At 51.6% G+C, this 18,298-nt stretch overlaps 1 protein-coding gene across 3 annotated transcripts in view; it reads right to left on the bottom strand.

Annotated features, from left to right (window-relative positions):
* The window catches only part of LPGAT1 (lysophosphatidylglycerol acyltransferase 1), an 81,306-nt gene extending 77,723 nt beyond the window's left edge, over window positions 1-3,583 (bottom strand). Inside the window, exon 1 of one of the 3 annotated variants that reach the window (XM_061578487.1) lies at window positions 3,465-3,583. The gene's annotated coding sequence lies outside the window, so the exon portion shown is untranslated. Of the gene's footprint in view, window positions 1-2,764; window positions 3,349-3,394 lie in introns of those variants that run through there. The other 2 variants (XM_061578471.1, XM_061578466.1) reach the window with 2 other exon arrangements.
* Window positions 3,584-18,298: the final 14,715 nt, after the last annotated feature.

The raw sequence follows: 18,298 nt of genomic DNA, 5'->3' as shown, positions 1-18,298 counted from the left end.
CCCATCAGACGTTGCACGCGAACCACACACCACGACACACTTGCACACGCACAGTACTTTATACACGTCCATGCAAATAGAACACGTGTGCGTAAACAATGCGGACCCTCTTACACAGCCACACGCACCGCGTGCATGATAAGATATTAGACACGCTACACTGGTGTACACATGTGTGTACACACACACACTGCATACACACACACTGCATACACACACACTGCATACACACACACTGCACACACACAACACACACTGCATACACACACACTGCATACACACACACTGCATACACACACTGCATACACACACACTGCATACACACACACTGGATACACACACTGCATACACACACTGCATACACACACCGCATACACACACATTGCATACACAACACACACACTGCATACACAACACACACACTGCATACACAACACACACACACACTCTACATACACACACTGTATACACACACAACACACACACACTGCATACACACACACAACACACACACAACACACACACTGCATACACACACACACACTGCATACACACACACAACACACACACTCTGCATACACACACACACTGCATGCACACACACACACACTGCATACACACACACTGCATACCCACACACCGCATACACACACCGCATACACACACTGTATACACACACACTGCATACACACACACTGCATACACAACACACACACTGCATACACAACACACACACACTCTACATACACATACACTGCATACACACACAACACACACACTGCATACACACACACAACACACACTGCATACACACACTGTATACACACACACTGCACACACACACACACTGCATACACACACACAACACACACACTGCACACACACTGCATATACACACACACTGCATATACACACACACTGCATACACACCCCATACACACACACACACTGTATACACACACACACCATGCACACACACTGTATACACACACTGCATACACACCATACACACACACTGTATACACACACTGCACACACACTGCATACACACACACTGCATACACACACACACTGCATACACACACACACTGCATACACACACACACTGCACACACACTGCATACACACTGCATACAGACACACAACACACACACAACGCTCACACTGCATACACAGACACTGCACACACACACACACTGCATACACACACACACTGCATACACACACACAACAAATACACTGCATATACACACACTGCACACACACTGCATATACACACACACTGCATACACACACCATACACACACACTGTATACACACACACACCATACACACACACTGTATACACACACACTGCACACACACCATACACACACACTGTATACACACACTGCACACACACTGCATACACACACACTGCATACACACACACACTGCATACACACACACACTGCATACACACACACACTGCACACACACTGCATACACACTGCATACAGACACACAACACACACACAACGCACACACTGCATACACAGACACTGCACACACACACACACTGCATACACACACACACTGCATACACACACACAACACATACACTGCATATACACACACTGCACACACACTGCATATACACACACACTGCATACACACACCATACACACACACTGCACACACACCATACACACACACTGTATACACACACTGCACACACACACACACTGCACACACACTGCATACACACACACCATACACACACACTGCACACACACACTGCACACACACACACTGCATACACACTGCATACAGACACACACACCATACACAGACACACACACTGCACACACACTATATACACACACAACAACAACACACTGCATACACAACGACACAACACTCGGGGGAGGCCCAGGATCGCGGTGCGCTCACCACCTACACACACACGTGGACACAAAGGACACACACTGTACACACACACGTGTACACAAAGCACATACACTGTACACAACACACTGTACACACCACACACTGTACACATACACTGCACACACACACTGTACACACCACACATACACTGTACACAAAACACATACACTGTACACACACGTGTGCACAACACACACTGTACACATCACACACGTGTGTTGCGGCATGTACACACTGTACATCACACACGTGTGTTGCGGCATGTACACACTGTACTGTACACTAACAACTAAGGACGGCAGAGCGGCATGGCTCGTCTTAGACGCGGGGAATCCGCTTCACTCCCCATCGCCATCATCACGAGTGAAGATGCATTCACAATCACCCATCATCATCATCACCGGCGACCAACGTTGGGATGAGTTCACGACCACCACCACCATCACCAACATCACCACCACCACCAACATCACGACCATCATCATCACGGCGACTAAGAAGAGTGTTACGGGTTTACATCACGCATCATCATCATTACCGGCGACCAACAGAGTGGCAATGGATTCACACCACCACCAACATCACCACCATTATCATCATCACCACCATCACCACCATCATCATCACCACCACCATCACCACTACCATCACCACCATCATCATCACCACCACCAACCACCATCATCAACACCACGTCGGTGATGTTCATCGGCCGCGGGCACACCGAGAGCCCCTCGCTATGGACACAATTGAAGCTCTTAAGAGACGGAGGAGGAGAAGGATGATGGAGGAGGATGATGATGATGAAGGAGCAGCAGCAGCGATTGATACTCACACACTCAGCGGCCTGGCCATTTTTCCCCGGACCCTTGCGCAGTCTTTGGTGTGTGTCTGTGTGTGTCTCCACTGTACGTGAGTGTGTGTCTGTGTGTGTGTTAGTGTGTGTGTGTCACTGTGTTACTGTGTGTTACTGTGTGTGTGTGTGCTGAATGGTTTGTAGCGCGCCGAGTGGAGCGACTGCACGGATGTTGCTGTCACGACTGCGCGCACTGTAGTCTGTGTGTGTGTCTGTGTGTGTGCGTAGTGTGTGTGTCTGTGTGTGTGTGTCTGTGTGTGTGCGTAGTGTTTGTGTCTGTGTGTGTGTGTCTGTGTATCTGTGTGTCTGTGTGTCTGTGTGTGTCTGTCTGTCTGTGTATCTGTGTGTGTGTCTGTGTGTGTCTGTCTGTGTGTGTGTAGTGTGTGTCTGTGTGTGTCTGTCTGTGTGTGTGTATCTGTGTGTCTGTGTGTGTCTGTCTGTGTGTGTGTAGTGTGTGTCTGTGTGTGTCTGTCTGTGTGTGTGTAGTGTGTGTGTGTCTGTGTCTGTGTGGATACCCGAGTCCGATTCCCGCTCACGGTCAACACCCAGTGACGATTATCTGAACCGGTCCTGGGCCTCCCCTAGGTCGACTCAGCCTCAAATGAGTACCTGGTGTGGTGTGTAGTAAACATCGTCACTAGGGAGACAAAGGCGGTCGGGCGTGGTGCTGGCCACCCACCCCCTCGTGTGCCGTGCCGGCCTTCATAGGTGCTCGCTAACAGCACTTGCCCCTGCAGTCTGTGCAGGCTACACGGGGGATCTTTGATCTCCCGAAGACGGTGTGTGTCTGTGTGTGTGTATAGGTGTGTGTGTGTGTGTGTAGGGGGTGATTGTGTGTGTGTGTGTAGGGGGGTGATTGTGTGTGTGTGTGTCTGTGTGTGTGTGTAGGGGGGTGATTGTGTGTCTGTGTGTGTAGGGGGGTGATTGTGTGTCTGTGTGTAGGGGGGTGATTGTGTGTGTGTAGGGGGGTGATTGTGTGTGTGTAGGGGGTGATTGTGTGTGTGTGGAGGGGGGTGATTGTGTGTGTGTGTAGGGGGGTGATTTGTGTGTGTGTGTGGAGGGGGGTGATTGTGTGTGTGTGTGTGGAGGGGGTGATTGTGTGTGTGTGTGGAGGGGGGTGATTGTGTGTGTGTGTGTAGGGGGGTGATTGTGTGTGTGTGTAGGGGGGTGATTGTGTGTGTGTGTGTGGAGGGGGGTGATTGTGTGTGTGTGGAGGGGGGTGATTGTGTGTGTGTGGAGGGGGTGATTGTGTGTGTGTGTAGGGGGGTGATTGTGTGTGTGTGTGTGAAGGGAGGTGATAGTGTGTGTGTGTGTGGGGGGGGTGATTGTGTGTGTGTGTGGAGGGGGGTGATTGTGTGTGTGTGTAGGGGGGTGATTGTGTGTGTGTGTGGAGGGGGGTGATTGTGTGTGTGTGTGTAGGGGGGTGATTGTGTGTGTGTAGGGGGGTGATTGTGTGTGTGTGTGGAGGGGGGTGATTGTGTGTGTGTGGAGGGGGTGATTGTGTGTGTGTGTAGGGGGGTGATTGTGTGTGTGTGGAGGGGGGTGATAGTGTGTGTGTGTGTGGGGGGGTAATTGTGTGCGTGTGTGGAGGGGGGTGATTGTGTGTGTGTGTAGGGGGGTGATTGTGTGTGTGTGTGGAGGGGGGTGATTGCGTGTGTGTGTAGGGGGGTGATTGCGTGTGTGTGTGGAGGGGGGTGATTGTGTGTGTGTGGAGGGGGGTGATTGTGTGTGTGTGTGGAGGGGGGGTGATTGTGTGTGTGTGGAGGGGGGTGATTGTGTGTGTGTGTGGAGGGGGGTGATTGTGTGTGTGTGGAGGGGGGTGATTGTGTGTGTGTGGAGGAGGGTGATTGTGTGTGTGTGGAGGGGGTGATTGTGTGTGTGTGTGGAGGGGGGTGATTGTGTGTGTGTGTGGAGGGGGGTGATTGTGTGTGTGTGTGGAGGGGGGTGATTGTGTGTGTGTGGAGGGGGTGATTGTGTGTGTGGAGGGGGGTGATGTGTGTGTGTGTGGAGGGGGGTGATTGTGTGTGTGTGTGGAGGGGGGTGATTGTGTGTGTGTGGAGGGGGTGATTGTGTGTGTGTGTGTGGAGGGGGGTGATTGTGTGTGTGTGTGGAGGGGGGTGATTGTGTGTGTGTGTGTGTGGAGGGGGGTGATTGTGTATGTGTGGAGGGGGTGATTGTGTGTGTGTGTGTGGAGGGGGGTGATTGTGTGTGTGTGGGAGGGGGGTGATTGTGTGTGTGTGTGGAGGGGGGTGATTGTGTGTGTGTGTGGAGGGGGGTGATTGTGTGTGTGTGTGGAGGGGGGTGATTGTGTGTGTGTGTGTAGGGGGGTGATTGTGTGTGTGTGGAGGGGGTGATTGTGTGTGTGTGTAGGGGGGTGATTGTGTGTGTGTGTGGAGGGGGGGTGATTGTGTGTGTGTGGAGGGGGTGATTGTGTGTGTGTGTAGGGGGGTGATTGTGTCTGTGTGTGGAGGGGGTGATTGTGTGTGTGTGTAGGGGGGTGATTGTGTGTGTGTGTGTAGGGGGGTGATTGTGTGTGTGTGGAGGGGGGTGATTGTGTGTGTGTGGAGGGGGGTGATTGTGTGTGTGTGTAGGGGGGTGATTGTGTGTGTGTGTGGAGGGGGGTGATTGTGTGTGTGTGTAGGGGGGTGATTGTGTGTGTGTGTGGAGGGGGGGTGATTGTGTGTGTGTGGAGGGGGTGATTGTGTGTGTGTGTAGGGGGGTGATTGTGTGTGTGTGGAGGGGGGTGATTGTGTGTGTGTAGGGGGGTGATTGTGTGTGTGTGGAGGGGGTGATTGTGTGTGTGTGTAGGGGGGTGATTGTGTGTGTGTGTAGGGGGGTGATTGTGTGTGTGTGTGGAGGGGGGGTGATTGTGTGTGTGTGGAGGGGGGTGATTGTGTGTGTGTGTAGGGGGGTGATTGTGTGTGTGTGTAGGGGGGTGATTGTGTGTGTGTGGAGGGGGGTGATTGTGTGTGTGTGTGTGTAGGGGGGTGATTGTGTGTGTGTGTGTGGAGGGGGTGATTGTGTGTGTGTGGAGGGGGGTGATTGTGTGTGTGTGTGGAGGGGGGTGATTGTGTGTGTGTGTGTAGGGGGGTGATTGTGTGTGTGTGTAGGGGGGTGATTGTGTGTGTGTGGAAGGGGTGATTGTGTGTGTGTGTGGAGGGGGTGATTGTGTGTGTGTGTGTGGAGGGGGTGATTGTGTGTGTGTGTGTGGAGGGGGGTGATTGTGTGTGTGTGTGGAGGGGGGTGATTGTGTGTGTGTGTGTGTGGAGGGGGTGATTGTGTGTGTGTGTGTGGAGGGGGGTGATTGTGTGTGTGTGTAGGGGGGTGATTGTGTGTGTGTGTGTAGGGGGGTGATTGTGTGTGTGTGGAGGGGGGTGATTGTGTGTGTGTGGAGGGGGGTGATTGTGTGTGTCTGTGTGTAGGGGGGTGATTGTGTGTGTGTGGAGGGGGGTGATTGTGTGTGTGTGTGGAGGGGGGGTGATTGTGTGTGTGTGTGTGGAGGGGGGTGATTGTGTGTGTGTGGAGGGGGGGGTGATTGTGTGTGTGTGGAAGGGATTGTGTGTGTGGAGGGCGGATTGTGTGTTTGTGGAGGGCGGATTGTGTGTGTGGAGGGGGATGTGTGTGGATGGTGGCAGTCGGTAATGCTGCCGTGGCTGAGCAATGTGCCATTGGGTGAAGGCCGACTCCAATCAGCTATTCCCCGCATGGCTCTCGTAGCCACGGCAGCGGCAAACGGGGGCTCTGGACGACCGAATATCAAACTAAGCTTTTGCTGGAGGCCCCGGGGGAAGGGGGGGACAGGTGTCTTCATTAACTTACCTATTTTACCAGGTAAGGTCTACTGAGCCACATAGCTCTTTTTCATAAGCGACCTGGCCACAATTGATAGCTCAGTGAAGTAGCTTATCGTGTTGGAATTTATAAGTTTCGACGCATTTTTCTAAATGTGGAAGGAAAAACCAGTGGGCCCAGAGAAAAATCCATTCGACCGTGGGGAGAACATGCACATTGTAAATATACAGGCGTCAGGGTTGTGATTGAACCGACGGCCCTCCAGGATACCAAGCGAGGTAGCGAACATCTCGCCACTCCATGACGAGTGGTCACGTGCAATGTTTGAATGCTCACTTCGGAGGAGAGGCTGCCACTTCGCTATCGGGAGGTGGACCGGTACCGCGTGGATTTCTGTGGTATTCAAGAGGTCTGGTGGACTGGTTCTGGCTCCAGTCACTATGAGGGGGTAGACAGTCCTCTCCTCGGGACAGGAAACTTCCAAACAACAGGGAGTGGCTCTTCTTATGAACAAGATGAAGGGGGCGTGGAAGCATGGTGGTCTTCTTCTGTCGTATAACTGTTGTGGATGCAGAGCAACAACTACAATTTCACATTCTGGTGGTCAAGCCAGACAATCGCGTCAAGAGCAGAGGATTGCATCCCTGTAACGTATACTTCGTCTTTGTGGATTGGGCATTGCGTCGTTTCTGTATTATGGCCTGTTCTGGGTGACCACAGGCGCACACTGGAGTTTTACATTTTCCATTTGTGCATCAGTCAGAGGTTCTGCTGGTTGGGACTCAGGCAAAAACATTTCTGGTAGGAACAGGTGTGGCAATCGCGGACTCCAGGATTCAGTTTTTGACTCATCTAAAGAGCCTTGGCACCATATTCGACCAAAATACGTCGTTTAATCACCGCGTACAAAATATAGTCAGGTCCTGCAATTTTCATATCAGGACTCTACGACACATTCGACCACGACGGTGGTGTGTAGCCTAGTATCGAGAAGGCTCGATTATTGCAACTCACTACTCTTCGGGACGTCTGGCAAAAACATTAGCAAGCTGCAGCATGCATGAAATTATTTGGCACATGTTGTGATGGGTACTGCAAGAACCGACCTGCATTGGCTTCTGGTTGCTGAACGAATGCATGATAAGGTCACACTTATGATGAAAATAATAAAAATTTAGAATGCACATTCCATCTGAGGATCCCAATGCGCAAAAAGTCCAAACTACCTTGCTGATGTGGGTGATGATGGGCCTATGTTGGGAAAGTTTGAGTATTTTTTGGGAGTATGCATAAAGTGTGCTCCCACTTTGATCCTTGAAAACGATGGCGAGGTCCACGCTGTAGTCACTTTGCCAGCGAGAAAGAGTGGAAAGTTGCTTCTTGCTTGGCATCGAAAAACAGGTGCAGATCTTCAACGGACATCCAGTCAGTGAGGTCTTCGAAGTCGGCCTGATTTGGGGGCCAACCATTTAGTAAGTACGCATGGAGGGGGAAGGGAGGGGTTAACCCAAATACGTACACTTGCGTATGGGGGGTCTATTGACAATGTACGTACACATAGGAAACGGGGGGGGAGGGTGAAGCCTCGATAAAAATGTGTACATTGGCCTTCAAATGAATCAGATAGTCCAGTGGTGGACTATCTGTTTGCTTAAACACGTTAATATTATTAATCCTTAAAAATATTGGCCATTATGATTCGTGGGGGGGGGGGGGGGTTGCGTCAAGCGTACGTACGCAGGTGGGGGGGGGGGGGGTGTAAAAGTACGCGTGCGTACAGGGAGGGGTCAAGTTTTGACGGATTTTTGCGTACGCACTAAATGGATGGCCCCTTACTGTATAGCCCCACACAGTATGGTGGCTGTTACAGGTAGGAACATTCTCAGGAAGAACGTAATCAACCAGGTAGGGTGTTGACTGTTATGTTATCCGACTCTCTGTTGTATTACATTACATTTCTAAGTATACTAGATTTGTGTTTCTATTTCATTTATACCTGATGATGATTGCTTGTGTTGCAATCGAAACGTCATATGCTAGTATTTAATTTATTATTTTCTCTTTATACGTGACTTTACAGAAAGAACCAAGGAGTAATTCCTGCAGTCACGAAAGCTCCAAATTAAGTAGGAACAACAGGTTCCACACTGTCCACCAAGGATTATTTGTCTGTCTGTCGTGCATATTTGTCTGTCGTGCACGAATGCGCTGTCCAACCAAGTTCCTACCTGCCCACTCCGAAGGAACGTGTTAAAGTTACCAACACATCGGGCTGGGATTGGTGAACTTGGGAGCGTTAGCTTTGGTAAATTTGAATTAAGGGCTTTGTACACGTTGGTGATGTGCAGTTTCCCTATCTCGATGCTGGTGGTGTAGGTGACTTTTTTCAGTTGATGGGAAGGTGTAGAACTCTTGTGATGGTGTTCTTCACGTATATGGCCAAGCCATATTTCAGGTGGTATCGGCTCGTCGTGAGGGTGTATCCATGGATGTGGTAGCAACTGGCATGTAGGGCATCCAAGACCTGGGTTTCTTGGAGCGTCAGGACATCGATGTTACAAGATACTCGCACTTCGCCCAGGAGAGCCCCTCAATGTTGAGATGGAGGATCCTTGTCCCAAGGCCTATCTGGCATGTTCTTTGGCCCTAAAGAGGGCCATTGGCGTGGCTTGTTATGTTGCTCTGGAGACCGGGAGATCGATGATCAATGTTTGGTCGCTGCGCTGATAGAATTATTCGTGATTTCTCACTTAACAAAGTGGCCCGCGTGAAGGTTGCCATCTGTCCACGCCAGCGTGCCGGTGAGGTGTGGGAAGCTGTAAGTCCCACTGAAAATGAACATCAGTGGAGGGATGCAGGAAAGGCCGATGAGTCAGATGCCTTCTACGACCTCCCTTCACAGGTGCTAGCTAGTGACCCCTCGTGATAAGTAATCCTGTTGGGTGACTTTAATGCCCGAGTGGGAATGACGCATTCACTTGGGCTGGAGCGATTGGAAGGTTTGGCCTAGATCAGCTTAATAACAACAGTAGGAGGCTGCTAGACTTCTGTGCATCCGATGGGCATGTCATTACCAAAACGCTTTTCCGGCATCGGCACATCCACACAACATCATCGATGCATGTCCGGTCCAAGCAAGAACATCTGCTGGACTATATAGTGATGGTTGTTGTGTATGGAGAGGGGTGATCGTGTGTGTGTGTGTGGAGGAGGTGATTGTGTGTGTGGAGGGGGATGGTTTTGTGTTAGTGCCAAGCACGTTGCACATGTACTATATTCTCTGAATGTGAATGGCACTGTGTATGTACTAATTGTGGACTGGCCACTGTACGTACTGTTGTCCAATCCCTGACCGTGTGTGTGCTCTTGAATGATACTGTGTGTATGTATTATGCTGCTTGATACAGTGAATGTATCCTAGTGTCTGACCCCTGGAGCTGTGTGTGGGCTTGTGAATGTCACCGTGTACGTGCTCGTGCTTTTGTAGTGGCCCACCCTGTGGTTCCCTGTGAACAACACTAAGTGCGCTACTGCCTCACTATGTTTGGAACTCACTGTGTGTGCCTGACTGTGTGCAGTTGGGCCTGAGGGGAGCGGTGGTGCAGTGGTTAGCGCGCTAAGCTACGAACCTGGATACCCGAGTCCGATTCCCGCTCACGGCCAACATCTAAGTGACGATTATCTGAACCCGTCCTGGGCCTCCCCTAGGTCGACTCAGCCTCAAATGAGTACCTGGTGCGGTGTGTAAACATCGCCACTGGGGAGACAAAGGCGGCCGGGCCTGGTGTTGGCCACCCACCCTCTCGTGTGCCGTGCCGGCCTTCATAGCTAGCAGCACTTGCCCCTACAGTCTGTTAAGGCTAAACGGGGGTTCTTCGTCTTTGTTTGGTTGGGCCTGACAACGTGAACGTGTGCTTGACACATGACGGTATTTCTGTGCCGAGCACTGTGCCTCTGCGCTTGAATCCAACGTGTTCCTGCCAACGTGTGTGTGTGCCTGCCAGTGTGTGTGTGTGTGCCAACGTGTGTGTGTGTGCTAGTGCTCTACGTGCTGTGCTTGTAACAATACGGTATTGTGTGTGCGTGTGCCAGTGTGTGTGTGTGCCAGTGTGTGTGTGTGCCAGTGTGTGTGTGCCAGTGTGTGTGTGTGTGCCAGTGTGTGCCAGTGTGTGTGTGTGCCAGTGTGTGTGTGCCAGTGTGTGTGTGCCAGTGTGTGTGTGTGCCAGTGTGTGTGTGTGCCAGTGTGTGTGTGTGTGCCAGTGTGTGTGTGCCAGTGTGTGTGTGCCAGTGTGTGTGTGTGTGCCAGTGTGTGTGTGCCAGTGTGTGTGTGTGTGTGCCAGTGTGTGTGTGTGCCAGTGTGTGTGTGTGTGCCAGTGTGTGTGCCAGTGTGTGTGTGTGCCAGTGTGTGTGTGCCAGTGTGTGTGTGTGCCAGTGTGTGTGTGCCAGTGTGTGTGTGTGTGCCAGTGTGTGTGTGTGTGCCAGTGTGTGCCAGTGTGTGCCTGTGTGTGTGTGTGCCAGTGTGTGTGCCAGTGTGTGTGTGTGTGTGCCAGTGTGTGTGTGTGTGTGCCAGTGTGTGTGCCAGTGTGTGTGTGCCAGTGTGTGTGTGTGTGCCAGTGGTGTGTGCCAGTGTGTGTGTGTGCCAGTGTGTGTGTGCCAGTGTGTGTGTGTGTGCCAGTGTGTGTGCCAGTGTGTGTGTGTGCCAGTGTGTGTGTGCCAGTGTGTGTGTGTGTGTGCCAGTGTGTGTGCCAGTGTGTGTGTGTGTGTGCCAGTGTGTGTGTGTGTGCCAGTGTGTGTGTGCCTGTGTGTGTGTGTGCCAGTGTGTGTGTATAGCGCGCCGCGCTTCGAACCTGGCGACCCGCGTTCGATTCCCGCTCACGGCCAACCCCAGTGACGATTATCTGAACCGGTCCTGGGCCTCTCCTAGGTTGACTCAGCCTCAAATGGGTACCTGGTGTAGTGCGTCAACATCGCCACTTGGGAGACAAAGGCTGCCGGCCGTGGTGCTGGCCACCCACCCCCTCCGGCGTTCACAGGTGCTCACTAACAGCACTTGCCCCAACAGTCTGTTAAGGCTATACAGGGGGGCCATTGTCTTTGTCTGTTCCTTCCAGTGTGTGTGTCTTTGCCAGCCAGTGTCTTTGTGCCCGTCACTGTGTGTGGTTGTGACCAATGCAATGCAGTGTGTGTGTGCCAGTGCGTGTGTGCGCATGCCACTAAAGGGCAACCCAATCTGAAGGACACCTCCTCCTCCCCCTCCTCTCAGCGTCATTCCTGAGTCCCAGTGAGAGGGGCAAGTCCCTCTCCAGCCTCCCGGGGGAGACTCCCGAGACAAGCAGAAGGAGGGAGGAGAGTGCGGGATGGACGAGGAGAAAAAGAGAGAGCTGAATCCACCCCGGACACACACAACAACAACAACCGCCATTCGCCACTAAGTGGCGACGCTTGTGCCAGGCCATGTGCACCTTGAGGCCACGTGAAGTGTCGAACGCCCGCTGGCAGGTCACAGGGCAGACCCAGATTCCACAGGTCGACTAAGACGACTGGCTGATGCACCACCTGTGCCCCCTGCTGTGCCAACTGTCTGTGCTTTAGCCACCCGGCACTCCGCTCGTTGTTATGAACGTCGCTCCTCCGCCCTCTGTTGTTGTTGGAGGACGACTGCCTCCAACTGCCCAGTAGCGTCCTTCACGAGCCTCCTCCACAGAAGCCGATCTTGACACCGCTGGTACCAGTCATTGGCAAGTCCACTAAGCTCCACGTGCTCCTGTACCACATCACTCCATCTCTTCTCTAGCCCGTGGCGCGCCCGTCGAGTCCCCTCGATCCGGCCGAACAAAAGCTGTTAAGGCATGTGGTGGCTGGGCATGCGGGCTACATGACCCAGCCAACGCAGCCTTGCCTGCCGGAGGAACTCACCAATGGGACTTTGTCCAGATCTTTCAAGGATTTGTGAGCTCCTCACACAATCCAGCCTGGTTAAACCCAGGATGGATCGTAGGCAGCCTAGCCTAAATATTTCTAACCAGCGAAGATGTTCCATTAGGGGAGTCCACGTTTCGCAAGCATAGAGAAGAGAAGGAATGACTGTGCCTGAGAAGACCTGAAGCTTCGTGCGGAGCGACAGACCAAGTAGCTTCCACACAGCGTTACGCAACTGATGAAAAGATAATGCCGCTCGACTGATTCGGAGTGAGACCTCTGCTGTTAAACCGGAGCACGTTATGAGCACACTGCCCAGGTCTGGGAAACTCTCCGCTCTCTCCACAACTGCCCCATCACCAATTGGGAGTTGTGGGGGTGGAGTGTCCGATGGTACAAAACACCCAGGCAGGTGCTTAGTTTTGGTGGGGCTGATGGTAATGCCCCACCTCTTAGTGGCAAGCTCCAGGTTCAGCAGCAGCGCCTCCAACTCCTCCTCTGAGTGAGCAGCAATTACCAGATCATCGGCATACATAACATGGTTGAGCAATAGGGAGCCATCCCTTGACCGCATCCGGGCATCGATCAGCCTCCCATTGTATCTGTACCAGATGGAAATTCCTCCGGTACAGCTATTGAAGGCTTCACGAACTACGTGGTCAAAATAGATGTTAAATAATGTGGGAGCAAGAGGACATCCCTGTCACACCCCAAGGTGTACAGGGAATGGCTCTTACTCCCGGCCACGTAGTTTTATCCGGGCCCGCTCACCATCATGAAGGTCCTTAATGATGTTGAGCAGAGTGTTATGGACTCCGAAAGCACGAAGAACAACCCAGAGCCCAGGCCTACTGATGGTATCATAGGCCTTGACCAGGTCAATAAATCAGAGATGTAGGTCTCTTTGGAATTCCCTACACCTCTGCTGTAGCAGACGGACAGAAAATATTTCCTTAAAACGCATTGGGGCTCCGCAAAACTCTCCTCAGCGTGCTTAGTAAAGCGATGTTGAATAATCCTTGCCAGGACCTTTTCCGGCACACTGAGGAGTGAAATGCCCCTGTAGTTGTTACAGTCTGTGCGGTCCCCCTTCTTAAAGAGGGGACCACCAGGGCATCCTTCCAGTCCTGCGGAACCCGTCCAGTGGTCCAGACTGTTGTTATGATGTCATGTAGGGCAGTCTGTGCACAAACGCCACCCTCCCTAAGCATTTCGCTTGGGAGATCATCTCTGCCTGGTGCCTTTCCTGGTCTCAGACTCTGGATTGCCTTCAGTACTTCCTCAACAGATGGCAACTCAACCAGCCATTCACAGGGGGTGACTTCTTCTTACAATATTTGAGGCACCGCAGCCTTGGCAGGGTCCCACGTTGTTTCCCTCTCTCAGGACCTCACATAAATGTTCAGCAAATCTGCAAACCTGTTCCTGGGGGTCGGAGATTGGATCACTGTTCTTCCCCCTAATGATGGTAATAGGTGAGGAGGCTTACTGCAGCGAAGGCTGTGGTAAGCCTCCTCATTCTCCGACATGGGATGCTGTAGCCGATGAGAGTGGGCTTGTCGCTTTTTCTCAGCCAGCTTAAACACCTCCTCTGTCAGCCAGGGTCCCTGGGGAGGTCCGGACCGTGTACCCAAAGCAGCCATTGCAGCTGCATGAGCCACAGTCCTATACCTCGCCCATTTCCCCTCGACATCAGGAGGAGTGGAGGGCGATTCCAACCCCAGCCGCAAGCGATGATGGAATTTTCGCTTGCAACTTTCATCAGCTAGATGAGACCATGAAACTAAGGGTTTGAATGGGGTCCTGGGTGTACACCCACCACCAGAGTGGAAGAATGGCAGGCGCATCTTACAGATGATCAGTCCATGGTCAGTGGGCAGATCAGCTCCACGGTAGATCCTGATGTCAAGGACATGGGCCCGCATCCGCTGTTCTGTCACTATGTAGTCCAGCAGATATTTTTGCTTGGACCCGGCATGCATCCATGATGTGGTGTGGATGCGCCGATGTCAAAACAGTGTGTTGGTAATTACAAGCCCATAGGCTGCACAAAAATCTAGCAGCCTCCTGCCGTTGTTATTGAGCTGATCTGGCCCATGCCTTCCAATCACTCCAGACCAGGTGCCAGCATCATGACCAACTCGGGCATTAAAATCACCCAACAAGATGACTCTATCCTGAGGGGCCACTTTAGCTAGCACCTTGATGGGAATGCGAGCCCAAAGTAGCCTGGGTCTTACAGCTTCCCACACCTCACTGCCACTCTCCCACGCCCCCGAAGAAGAGCCACACCCTGTTGTTTGGCAGTCTCCTTCCCCGAGTAGAGGACTGTCCACCCCTCATGGTGGCGGGAGCCAGAGCCGGTCCACCGGACCCCCTGAATACCACAGAGATCCAGGCGGTACCGGTCCAGCTCCCGACAGAGGAGTGGCAGCCTCTGCTCCGCAGTGAGCATTTGAACATTCCATGTGGCCACACATAGTGTTTTTTTGTTGTTTATGGAGGAGCCCCGAGGGTAAGGATTCAGTTTCCTGGCTCTGCCAAATGGGGTTAGGCCAGGATGTCATAGACGCCTGTACCCCCAGGGCCTCCGGCACAAGCTTATTTATTCAATTTTGTCGTCATGGTTTAGTGGTAATTAATTGAAGGTGGAGGGGTTACCAGCCCCTCGCACCCGTCCAGAGCCCCAATTTGGCCGCTGTGGTGGTTACAAACGCCATGAGGGGAAAGACCAATCGGAATTGGCCCTCCCCCCACAGCATTGCCCACAACAGCGTTGCCCACAACAGCGTTGCCCGTCCGGCACCACGAGGTAGGGGGTTGTTTTGCCGGACACACACACACACGCGTTCACCGTGTATCCCCAAAGATACACATGCAGCCCCTATACCACAAGCTTCTGCACACACTCTCACACTCGCTCGCTCACTCACTCTCACCAACCCGTGTGCCTATATTTACACCTCCACACTCAACACGGCAGTCTATGACATGGGCCACACACATCATGGCAGGCGTGAGGGGAGACGGGCAACTCGAGTATAATTAACATAACTAAAACAGACCAGAGTTTTGTTTTTTTATGGAAGGATAGCTCTGGTAAAAGGAGGAGGCGTGTTTAATGTTTGCGCATTTATTTGTGTTAGATTTTCCACAGCGACGCTAAAACGATTCCTGTACTTTCGGGATATAATTCGTGGCATGCGAGGCGTCAGCTGGCACTGGGCACATGCGGGGTGGTAAGGGGGGAATTGTTTTAAAAGTTACACGAGGGTAGAACCCGTTTGCTCTGCAATGGAAGAAATAAAATCCAGCTGTCATTGTCATACTATTCTCATAAACCCCGTACGAAGTAATCTGCTTTATTTTACGCAATAAAACGCAAAGATGATACGTATTGTGAGGATTTTTGATATTCTCTGAGACGTAAAGAATATTCTGTTCCTGATGACGACCGCTTGTGTTGCAATCGAAACGTCGTGATATTTTATTATTTTTTTATTCACTTTATTTTCGTTTTTATTATTTTATTATTATTATGTTTCTATCTACGTGACTTTACCGAAAAAACCATTGAATATCATATTCTGGCAAAAGAAATTACATTCATTAAAAGTTCGTGCGACTTTTTAAAATTAACCTTGTCAGTCTTCTGTATATTATCACTTTTTTCAAATTTTATTGCTGTGGTTTTCACACCTGATGACGATTGCTTGTGTTGCAATCGAAACGTCGTGAGCATTTTATTGTTTTATTTGTATTATTTTATTGTTTTTTTCCCTTCTACGTGACTTTACCGAAAGAACCAAGACTATGAATCCCTGAGGTCACGAAAGCTTTAAATCGAAAAGTCTTCTGTATATTCGTTACTCTCCCGTCTTCGGTGTGCCTGTTGTTGTCTTCCGAACGTCTTCCACCGTTTCAACTCAATTCGATGTTTATTGTTTTTGTTTACACGGAAACTCCCGTTTGGCCAGTTACCCTTCTAGTTTCTGTGGCTAACAACGGAGTTATACTGGTAGGAACCTCCTGGTTACACCAGCCCACAGGGGATTATTGTGTCCGTCGTGCAGGGAGGGGCTGGGTGGGGAGGGTGGGGCTGGGTTGGAGGGGTGGGGCTGGGTGGGGAGGGGCTGGGTGGGGGGTGGGAGGGGTAGGGCTCGGTGGGGAGGGGCTGGTCACCCCGTGGTGCCCTTATAAAACTCAACGTTTAACCTACTCACGCCGGCTTGTGCCCGCCCTCACAGTCGGGAATATTTGCGGAATACACCACGCCGCCGTTGACCCTGGCCATTGACCGAGCAACCCAACGTTCCTACCAGCTCCCTCCGCAGGAATGTGTTTGTTGGGGTGGAAAGGCGCGCAGCCAGGGAACTTTACTTTAATGTTGTATTTGTTCTCATCCAGGGAATAAAAAAACCCCAAACAATATGCCGCAATGTTGAAAATGTGCAATAACAGTGGAACTCCTCATTCAGCGTTCGACCTCTCGTGAATTTTTTTTTTATCGCGGATATGAAAGGTTTAATTAATCCTATTTGCAAATATACCACGCGGGTCGGCGTGTTTTGGGTTTCGGGTGATTGACGATGGTGTAACGCGGTGTTTTAGGAGTGTCTAACGGTATTTATAGATGTCTGTCAAGAGTTTGGGTGTTCCCCGGTGTTTGCGGTGTTTAAACGGAGTTAATATCGGACCTAAATAGTAGCACACACGCGCACTGGAAGGCCGGCATCACGCACACACACTGGTAGTAGCCAGACAGACTGACTGCACACACACACATAGTCACTCACCACACACCACACACACAGTCACTTACCACACACCACACACCTCACACACACAGTCACTTACCACACACCACACACACACAGTCACTCACCACACACCACACACACATACAGTCACTCACCACACACCACACACACAGTAACCACACACACCACACACACACAGTCACTCACCACTCACACAGTCACTCACCACACCCCACCCACACACAATCACTCACCACACACACAGTCACTCACCACACACACACAGTCACTCACCACACACCACACACACACAGTAACCACACACACCACACACACACAGTCACTCACCACACACCACACACACACAGTAACCACACACACCACACACACACAGTCACTCACCACACACCACACACACACAGTAACCACACACACCACACACACAGTCACACACCACACACACAGTCACTCACCACGCACCACACACACACATTCACTCACCACACACACACACACAGTCACTCACACACACACACACAGTAACCACACACTCCACACACACACAGTCACTCACCACACACACACACACACAGTCACTCACCACACACCACACCACATACAGTCACTCACCACACACCACACACACACACTCACCACACACCACTCACACACAGTCACTCACCACACACCACACACACAGTCACTCACCACACACCACACCACAGTAACACATACACCCACACACACACAGTCACTCACCACACACACCACACACACAGTCACTCACCACACCACACACACACAGCTCACCACACACCACACACACAGTCATCACCACACACACACACACACACAGTCACTCCCACACACACACACACAGTCACTCACACACCACACACACCATAGTCACCACACACACCACACAGTCACTCACCACCAACACACAGTCATCCACCACACCACGCACACAGTCACTCACCACACCACACACAACCACCACACAACACACAGCACACTCACACACAAAGTCACCCCCCACACC

The sequence above is a fragment of the Lethenteron reissneri genome, chromosome 8 (assembly GCF_015708825.2).
Source record: "Lethenteron reissneri isolate LAM-NWPU_2019-01 chromosome 8, ASM1570882v1, whole genome shotgun sequence".
NCBI classification, from domain to species: domain Eukaryota; kingdom Metazoa; phylum Chordata; class Hyperoartia; order Petromyzontiformes; family Petromyzontidae; genus Lethenteron; species Lethenteron reissneri.
This window is presented reverse-complemented; position numbering and strand designations above follow the sequence as displayed.